This window comes from Gossypium arboreum, chromosome 7 (assembly GCF_025698485.1).
Source record: "Gossypium arboreum isolate Shixiya-1 chromosome 7, ASM2569848v2, whole genome shotgun sequence".
Classification (NCBI taxonomy): Eukaryota; Viridiplantae; Streptophyta; class Magnoliopsida; order Malvales; family Malvaceae; genus Gossypium; species Gossypium arboreum.
In genome coordinates, this window is record NC_069076.1 from 73280852 (window position 1) to 73291952 (window position 11101).

An 11101-nucleotide genomic window follows, 5' to 3' on the forward strand; every position below is an offset into this window, starting at 1 on the left:
TTTAATTTTCATTTTCAATTGTGTGCGTCAATTATGTGCTTGAGCTTATAGAAATATAAGTGATTGGTTAGGAGTATGTATATAGGTTGAATACATTTACTATAAATTTGGCATAATAGTAGATGATTTTAAATTTTTTATTATTAGACTACTAAGTTCTATATATTACACTATAAATGGGCATTGAGTAATAGAATGTACCAAATGATATAAAGAATACAAGGAAACAAGCATGCTAGTATGTACGATAAATTGTTGAAATTGTGATTTTTTGGGTGATTAAATTTGTGAATACTAAAATACCTAGTGATGACCTAAGGCATTGTTTGGTATACACCCAGAGCAAAAAGCTAACACTATTTATTCATCCTTAGTACCTATAATAGCCTAATTTTTAGTGGTGTCAGAAACAGTGATTCGAGATCACTAAATCTAACAAGTGAGTTTGAAAATTTAAATAAATTAACATTTATGAGTCAAGTATGGCATTAGAAGTATTTTTGAATTAGTGAATTCTATGAATTAAAAGAATTTATCGGGTAAAATAGGTCAAAAACGAGGTATTGAGACCTCGAATTTATAAATCAAGCCATAAATATTTTTAAAAATATTTATGGAGTGTTATGGAGTTAGTATTAAAGTTTCGTTAGGAAATTTAACGTTTTGATAGTTAATCAATTAAAAAGGACTAAATTGTAAAAGGTGCAAAACTTACTAAAGTGATTAAATATTTTAAATGACTAATAATGAAGGATTTAAAAGGAAATTAGACACAAATTAAATGGGCTGGATGGTTTGGGGCATGAAATAAGTAAGAAAACAATGTGAACAAGGGGCAAAATTGGAAATAACATAAAATTTATTAGTTAAAAAGGATTTAATTGAAAAATCTAGAGATTTCATCATTTTTCTTCAGCTAAAAATGCCACAGTAGACCTCTTAAGCTTGTTTTTCATATTTTTGCACCATATCAAGAAATCGAAGGTAAACGAGGAAAAGTAAAAGTAGCAGAATAGTCCCTGAATTTCTAAAAATTCTTCCGATTGGTCTAGGGAAGTTCATATGGCTGAATTTTGTGATTGATTGTTAAAATTAGAGATTATATAATGTATTATTTCATATCTTGTTATGGAATTATGATTATTGTGATAAAATGAAAATCAAAGCCAAAGTTCAAATTGAGTACAATGCTGGATTGAGTACAATGTACAGGGACAAGTGAAGTGACAAGTGATGAATTGACGGATAAGTCATGGTATAACCATGGCAAAGTGTAACTGTAAGACCATAGCTGGGCTATGGCATTTCAATGTAAAGTCCATAATTGAGTTATGGCACAGTGAACATAAGACCATGGTTGGACCATGGCAATAAGTGTACATGTATAAGACCATAACTGGGTTATGGCATCATGAGTGAAAGATCCTGGCAGAGCCATGGCAATATTTATGTAAGACTATAGTTGGACTATGGCATCAAATCAACGATGTACTCAAATTCATAAAATGTTCTCTAATTTTACAAGAAATGGTAAGTGTTATATGAACTAAAGTGATAGAATTCAATTAGTTCTGATATTGAGCTCAATCAAGTGAATTCATCATTTGAAATTGTGATTGGCAAGGATTATTATTGAAATGCTTTGTTTAGTGTTTTGTTATTATTTGTTCGGTAATATTTATTTAAAAGCCTATGACCTTACTAAGCTTTCATAGGCTTACTTCTCTGTGTTAAATGTTCATTGTAGATTAACAAGAGTTCGGAGGATCAGATCAACACATCGGGCCACACCATCCAGAATTCACTGGTAGATTTTATAAAACAACTTATGGTTTATATGGCATGTATAGGATTGAATGAAATTAAAGTAAATTTGTAATATGATTATGATTAGTTCTTATACATATAAGTTAGTTTATGTGGATGTATTTAATAGTAGTCAATGAATGGAATTACATGTTAAGTTTATGCAAATGTATAATTTGATGACACAATAGGTTTAAAACTTGATGGTTGACTTGATTTGGTTGCTTGATTGGGTTATATTGGTATAAAGAAAAGTTGTATGCAGGTTGGAAATAGAAAGGGTGAGAAAAGTGGCCTTAAAATGACCTATTTTCGTCCACACAGATAGATACACGGGCATGTGTCATGACCGTGTGTGACACACGGATTAGCACATGGGCATGTGGTCCGACCGTGTGTCTCTTGCACCTTAAATTTGAAAAATAGAATGGTCAAGATCAAACAGACAGGCAGAGACACGGGCGTGTGTCTTAGTCATGTGTGCCACACGGCCTAGAACACTGGTGTGTGTCTTGGCCGTGTGAAAACTGCACCTTAATTTTTTGCAAGTTAGAGAGTTATACGAGCTAGAGACACGGTCGTGTGATCTGTGTCACTTGGCCGTGTGTTCACACGGCCTAACCATACGGGCGTGTAACCCTAGTACATGAGAAAAATTTTGAAATTTTGTGAAAAATTCCCTGAGTTCTTGGTTTAGTCCCAACTTGTTTCTAATGCATAATTTGGGCTTTGGGCCTCGATGGTCCATTTAAGGGACATTACGAATGATTTTCAAAAATGATTAGTAATTGATCTGAATTATCTGTAATTGTTCTGACATTTTTAGTAATGCTCGGTAACCTTATTTCGGTGACAGATATGGGTTAGGGGTGTTACAGTTCCTATATTTAAGCTAGAAAACACTTCTTAATAAACCATCATCCAAAACCCGAGCTAAAAGCGTTAATTTTTATTTGCCCTTTTTCTTTGATCCTGAACTACACAACTATAGACGTCTAACCATACGTATTAAGGGTCAAGTAGATACAACACGGTGGATTTTTAAAAATAGAGTGAAATAGGAAAGATCAGTGTGATATAGTAATTATAGGTTAGTTTATAAGTGCAAAACCAAATAAAAATTCAAAAAGAAAATCAAAACGAGATGAATAAGTACTTGAAAAACAAAAGCACTTGTGGGTGAGATGTATTGAGAAAAGAAAAAATGAGAAAGTCACAAAATAGAAAAAAATCATTCATTAGTGCACAAAAAGCTCGTGAGCTAGCCATAGTTGTTGTATTATGTTGTGATTTCCTCTGAGGAGAAATAAAGAAGGTGGGAGAAGGAGAAATAAGGTAGTAAGCGAGTAAGGGTCACTAAAAGGGGAGAATAGGGAGCAATAAGATGTGCCAAACTATTTTCATGCTTGAAACTATTTTGATGCTTTTCTTGAATTCCATACCTGTCTTAAGCCTCATAACATTACAAGCCAAAAATCCCTATGTGACATAGGTAGACTTCTTCATGAAATGGCATCATATTAAATAATCACATTTATGACTATTTGTATTCTACTAGGATAATCAAATTACTTGTATAATTTATTGATTGATCCATACATTTGAAAACCTTAATGTTTGTATGCTTTATAATATACTGAACTTAGGTGTTTGATATCAAGAGTGGTAAGTAAGCTATATATCATGTTAAGATTATGTAAAACTATGAAATGCCTAGTTATGTGCTTTGAAACTAACATTTATACTATATTTGCTGAAGGGTCGCCTTTAATTTGTTGGTTTTTTTTTTTTTGCCTTGCTTGAGGACAAACTAACATTTGTACTATATTTCGTACTTGAGAAGCTTGAATACAAGAACTTTTTTATGTTCTCATTAATTTTTCATAGTTTTGTTTACATTCAGTAAAAAGTGTAATTTGAATCTTTTATTGACCTTAGGTGCCGAATGAGTCTTAAAGGTGAGCTAATATACTTAGTGAGTGTGTAGGAGACCATTAGAGGGCGTAAAAACTCAATACTGGTTGTTGTGTTGCAACATGGGGAGTTTGATGTCACAACATAATGAGCAAAGGACAAGAATTCTGAGGCTGCCTTTGGTGTCACTACACAGGCAAGGGATGTCACGGCACACCCCTAAAGTCACCCTGAATTTAAGCATACTGCCTTCGATGTCACGACACAGGCACTAGGGCGTCGTGATATTATTCTTGTATGTGAAATACTTCAAAGTACGGGCATTTTGGTCGCACAATCAAATGTTTAATACGAGAGCACCAACTGACCTAGAGTTGAGGACAATGGCAACATTTAACACTTGTTATGGACGACTTTTATACTTTATAGTTTTCTTTGTAATTCCAATTTTCAATTTTTCCTTTTTCTTAGGCTTTAAGTTATTTTCAGTTTTGCTATTTGCATTTTTCGGAAGATCTGATTTGTGAAACTTGATAAACTTTTTTTGGATTTCGTGCGTCAATCAATATAATTGAGGATTCTCTTAAACCTTCGTCTCCTGATTTGTTATTAATGTTTATCTTTTGCATCAAGTTTACACTCTAAATAGGCTTTTAGCGATTGAATGTACCAAATAATATAGAGAGTACAGGGAAACGAGTATGCTAGTAAGTATGATAAATGGTTGAATTTGTAATTGTTTAGTTGATTAAATTTTTGAATATTGAGATTCCTAGGGATGACCTAAGGCATTGTTTTGTATACACCTAGAGCTAAAAGGCTAACCCTTATTTATTCATCCTTAGAACTTATACTTGAGCCAGAAAACACTTCTTGAGGAACCTTCATACAAAACCCGAGACAAAAATAATGATTTGTATTTACCCATTTTTTCTTTGGTTCTGAACCGCACCACTATAGTGTCTAGCCATATGTATTGAGGGTTAAATAGATACAGTATGACAAATTTTGCAAGAAAAAAAAGTGAAATAGGAAAGATTAGTGTGATATAGTGATTATGAGCTAGCTTAAAAGTGCGAAACAAAAGAAAAATCCAAAAAGAAAATCAAACAAATAGAAAAAGTAAGTGAAAAACAAAAGTATTTGTGAGTGTGTTGAAAAAGTAAGAAAAGTGAAAAATTCACAAAAATAGAAAGACTCGTTCATTAGTGCACAAAAACTCTTGAGATAGCCGTAGTTACTATATTATGTTGTAATTTCCTATGTAGAGAAATACGAAAGGTGAGAGAAGGATACTAAATAATTGCATTTACGACTATTTGTATTCTGCTAAGATAATCAAATTACTTATATAATTTATTGATGGACTTATAGATTTGAAAACCTTAATGTTTCTACACCTTGTAATATACTGAACTTAGGTTTTTGAGATCAAAAGTGGTAAGTTAGCTATATATATCATGCCAAGATTATGTGCAAACATTAAATGCCTAGTTATGAGCTCCAAAGCTAAAATTTGTACCATACTTGCTCAAGGGTCGTCTTTTAATTACTGTTTGCTTTGCTTGAGGACAAATAATGACTTAAGTATAGGGGAGCTTGATTTTTCGTAATTTTTTGTAGTAGATTAAATTAGTTTTTACATTTAAGGAGCTTGAATACGAGTATTTTTATTATGTTTTAGTTGAGTTTTTAGAATTTCATTTACATTCAATAAAAAGTGTAATTTGAGTCTTTTATTGACCTTAGGAGTCGAATGAGGCTTAAGGATGAGCTAATATACTTTGTGAGTGTGCATAAGACCATTAGAGGGCGTACCAACTCAATACTGGTTATTGTGTTGCAACACGAGAAGTTTGATATCGAAACATAGGAAGCAAAGAACAAGATTCCCAAGGTTGCCTTCAATGTCGCGACACAACCAAGAGATGTCACAACACAGCCCTGAAGGTACCCTGAGTAAGAGCATACTGCCTTTGATGTCGTGACATAGGCACTAGGGTGTCATGACATCTATCTTGTACAAAAAGTAATTATGAGCCAAGGGCATTTTGGTCTGCACAAGCAAATATTAAGCACTAGAGTGTCAGCTAACCTAGGGTTGAGGCGAGACAAACCTAACTCTATAAATAGGCTCTTAAACACTTGTAAAAGGACAACTTTCATACTTTATAATTTTTTTTGTAATTTCAATTTTTAGTTTTTCCTTTTTCTTAGGCTTTAGGTTATTTTTAATTTTTCTATTTGCATTTGTCAAGAGATCTGATTTGTGGAACCTGATCAACTCTTTGTCAATTTCATGCTTTTATCAGTACAATTCAGGATTCTATTAAACCTTCATCTCTTGACTTGTTATTAATGTTTATCCTACGCATCAAGTTTACTATGTTTTTTGAGATCCATGAGAAACTAATCCTCTTTTGGAGGATTAGCAAGTGGGGGTATGATTAATTGATTGTTGTGCAAGGTTTTCTTAGCGGAACAACAGTTCGGGAAAGGAAGAACTTAAACCCTAGGCTTGATGACCATAGGAAATCATCTAGGTGGGAATTAACACAAAATTGATATGGCCAATTCGTGAACACCTTAGCCCCGAAGCAATTTAGACTGTGATGTCTAGAGATAAGTAGTTCTTGCTGACTCGTTAGTCTAGTGGAAGACCAAGAGATTTTGCTAGGGTAACTACTAGTTGATTGACAAGGAACCCGAAACAACAATTTGTTATGATTACCGAAGTGAGCTAGTCACCCATGCTCAGATCTGATTAGTTTCTATATCAAATTTCCCAGAGTCTTTTTCCTTTTGTAGTATTTTATTCTTTATTTATAAAAATACGAAAAAAAAATTCTTTATGTTTATTCATAATATAATTTATTTCAAGTACTAATTAGCTCTTTTTGTGTTTAGATTAGGATTAATTTAGTGATCACCTCCCTTAAGTACGATCCTCGGAGTACTCACCTACTTCATTGTAACTATATTACAACTTGACCCGTATACTTGCGGACACTACCTATTTGATATATTTTGTGTAGAATTCATACCCATGATGTTGGTAAATTCGGAGACGGTCATGCACAAATATCTTTAAGTTTGCTTTAACCCGTTAAGATTTCACTGTAGAAATGGGAACGGTTAACTATGGACTTCATTAGTGGGTTACCCTTGACACCCACTAAGAAGGATTCTATTTGGGTCATAGTGGATCGATTAACTAATTCTGCTCAATTTCTTCCTGTTAGGACTAATTACTCTTTATAGAAGCTAGCAAAGCTATACATTTATGAGATTGTCAGACATCATAGGGTTCCAGTATCGATTATCTTTGATAGATACCCTCAATTCAAATATTAGCTCTAGAAGAAACTGCATGGGTTCTAGGTACTCCTTTGGACTTCATTATTGCATTCCATCTATAAACTGATGGGCAATCCGAGAGAGTGATTTAGATTTTGAAGGATAGACTACGGAGTTGTGTTATCGACTTCCATGACATTAGGGAGGAGTTTCTGCCACTGGATGAGTTCACGTATAATATGAGCTTTTAGTCTAGTATTCAGATAGCGCCTTATGAGGCTCTTTATGGTCGTCAGTGTTGGACGTCTTTGTGTTGGACCGAGTTGGGAGAGAAGAGGAATATGGGTCCAGATTTGGTTTCTAAGACTGAATATAAAGTTAGACTGATTTAGGATTGTCATAAAGCAGCTTCTAACAGACAAAAATCTTATGCGAATCTGATGAGGAGTGATATAGAGTTTGCTGTAAGAGATCAAGTTTTCTGTAAGGTATCTCCATGGAAGAAGGTCATTCGATTTGGATGTAAGGGCAAGTTGAGCCCTAGGTTCATTGGGCCATATCAGATTTTGAAACGTGTGGGGATGGTTGCCTATTAGCTAGAGTTACTTTCAGAGTTGGACCAAATACATGATGTTTTCTTCGTCTTTATGTTAAGACAGTATCGATCTGATCCATCTCATATTATGCTTGTTGAGGAAATTGAGATAAGACTGGATTTGACTTTTGAAGAAGAGGTCAAAATTTCTTTATGAGGGAGAGTTGTAATGCACCAAAAAATTGTGTTTTTCATTTGTTAAATTTTGTCAAGTGAATTAGTTTGGTTGAGAGGTTGAGTGTTGTGTTTGTATGTGTGAGGTTCTTGGTTCGAATTCTATTCATTGGGTTTTTGTTATTGTTTTTCCAAACCCCTACCACTGAACTATGGCTTAAATATTATTTTCGCTCAAGAATTGATAAGAATGAGTGCTAGTTTAGTGATAAGGCTTCAACTTACACTTTGGTCCAATGTTTGAATCTTTGTGTGTGCAAATGGGAGTAATTTTTTTTTATTTTCATAGTGTGCTGCTTATATAGTGGCATATGGGTTAAATTTAAATTCTAGGAAATATTTTTAGATGAGGATCAAATTAGTGGGATGAGTATTTTTATTTTATTTTTGAAAATTTTCTAAAATTTCCCTAAATTCTCAGTACAACTGCCATCACTTTTTCACTACTTGATAAACTGTAATTTATACATATTTCTATCCCATGCTTAGCATATTTTATGGATGATTTTTCCTTAAAATTGGTGAATTCGATACTCTTAATGCCTTAATTTCTTATTTTATACTTAGGTGAGTATAGGAGAGTGAAAGGAACGAGAAACGGGCCAAAAACGGAGAAAATGGGCCAATGTACGAAATCAACATGGCCTGGACCTCCTCACAAGGGCAGACCACACGGCCATGTCGATTTGGCAGAATCGAAGCACGACTCACACGGGTGGACCACACGTCCGTGCCTATTTAACAGGCTTGACCACGGCCTGAAGTGATCGAACACGGGCGTGTCACACAGGCGTGTCCCTGTCGAGCCCAAATTGAGTCCAATTCGGAAAAGGCAAATTTTGAGGGTTCTTAGTTATTCTAAAGCCTATAAATACACCCTAGAGAAGGAGGAAAATGGGGACGCACAGGAGGAAGCAAGGAACTACTCAAGGGAAGCCAATTGATCCATCTCAGAAGCTGGATTCATCATCAAGACTGGTAATCTCCCCTCAATTTCCCTTCAAGATTTTTGGGCTTTTCTTTATGTTTTGTATTCATTATTCTTCTGAGATGTTTACCTTTTTTGTTATGAACTAAATCCCTTAAATACCTAAGGGGAATGAAACCTAAGACAGATCTTGATATTATTATCTGAATTGTATGATAAATATTTGACTTGTTCTTAATTATGTGTTCTTAATTCTTGTTTTGATATTCCAGGATATTGATTCAAGTTAAGCTCTTATTTAGTAGAGGAATAGACCCTGTCTAAGAGTACATTTTTCATAATTAAGCGGAGTTGATTGCGCGCCTAGAGATAGGGTGACAAAATTTTGCCAGATTAGGGTGAAACCTAATAAGGGGATCCATAGATTGAGTTAATGCAACCCTAGGGAGTTAATTAGAAAGAGATTTCAATTATTCAACCTAGGATTAGACATTGTTAGTCTCGAGAGTGATAATAATATAACTTAGGGATTTCTACGGATCAAATCAAATGAATAAATCGTCCGATTCAGAGTCAAATAACAAGTGAAGTCTAGGTGAATTTTTCCTTAGGTATTGTCTTAATTCAATCGTTTTTCCAAAAGTAATTCCCCAATTCTATTTTCTGTGAATTCTTGTTTAGTTAATTAGTTAGTTAAAACAAACCCCATTATTCTTAAGCTAGATAATAAAAAGACAGTCATTACTAGTACTTTTAGTTCCTTTGGGTTCGACAATCCGGTCTTGCTAAAGCTATACTACTGTTTGATAGGTACACTTGCCTTCATCGTGATAATAGTTAGTTTCAAGAACAATTCATTATAAACATTTAAAACCATTCATAATTATCACATACCAAGTTTTTGGCGCTGTTGCCGGGGAACTAAGATATTAGGAACACTCGATTTTTATTACTTTAGCCATTTACTTTTACTACAATTTAAATTTTATTCTAATTTTTATTACTAATTCTTCTTTTTTCCCTTTTCCTGGAAGGTTTTTCTAGTTTATAACTAGAAGAAACCCGTCAGGACTAGTACTTTTTGATGGTGAGATCGACCATACAATTTGCAGAAACTGGAGAGAAATAAGGCAAAGCCTAAGATACACAGAGGATGAGCAAGAGGACGATACTTCAACCACAACCGAGGAGATGGCTGAAAACCAAGAAAATCCACTACCTCCTGCGATTGCTGCTGATCCAGTAAATCAGAATCCTACTCCACGCACTATGAATGATTATGCTAAACCTAATTTAACAGGAACTGAGTCAAGTATGGTTAGACCTGTTATTGCTGCAAATAATTTTGAACTAAAACCTAACGCAATTCAAATGATACAACGGTTTGTTTAGTATGATGGTTTGCAGGACGAGGATCCCAATGCTAACTTGGAAAATTTCTTAGAATTTTGCGATACCTTTAAAATTAATGGCATTTCTGATGACGCCATTCGCCTTCTGTTGTTTCCCTTTTCGTTAAGGAATAAGGCTAAACAATGGTTGAACTCGTTACCACGAGGGTCAATCACTACTTGGAAACGAATGATCGAAAAGTTCTTATTAAAATATTTTTCGCCTGCTAAAACGGCTAAATTACGTAATAATATCTCTTATTTTGTGTAGATGGATTTAGAAACACTCTACGATGCATAGGAGAGATATAAGGACCTTTTACGAAGATGCCTTCACCATGGGTTACCACTCTGGCTACAGGTTCAAACTTTTCATAATGGCCAGAATCCTTTGACTCGACAAATTGTTGACGCAGCTGCTGGTGAAACCATCAATAATAAAACACCTGAAGATGCCTATGAATTTATAGAGGAGATATCACTGAATAACTACCAGTGGCAAGTCATGAGGACAAAGCCAACGAAAACAGCCAGTGTTTATAACGTTGATTCGATCACCATGCTCTCTAATCAAGTAGAATTCTTGAATAAGAAAATTGATGGTTTTCTTAGTTCTTCACAGGTTTACCTAGTAATGCAGTGCGAAGAAAATGGATCAAGCAATTTAGAATACCCACCTTATGGCCACAACATAGAGAACGAACAGTTAAATTACATGGGTAATAATCCTCGATCTCAAAACAATCCTTATAGCAATACTTACAATACAGGTTGGAAGAATCACCCAAATTTTTCATGGGGAAGCCAAGGAAATCAGAAACCACCACCTTTTCTAGGCTTTCAGCAACCACCATACCAGCAGAAGAAGAAGCCGAACCTTGAGGAGATGCTAACCAAATTCATCTCGGTGTCAGAGACTCATTTTTAGAATATTGAGAAGGCACTCAAAAATCAACAAGCATCAATCCAGGGGCTTGAAACTCATATTGGACAGCT

The 11101-nt window shown here is 34.5% G+C and overlaps 1 non-coding gene across 1 annotated transcript; it reads right to left on the bottom strand.

The window, feature by feature from the left end:
• Window positions 1-10343: 10343 nt before the first annotated feature.
• On the bottom strand, window positions 10344-10450 carry LOC128295695 (small nucleolar RNA R71). Its single transcript, XR_008286254.1, has one exon. It is a non-coding gene; the product is annotated as a small nucleolar RNA R71 (small nucleolar RNA).
• Between the last annotated feature and the right edge of the window lie 651 nt (window positions 10451-11101).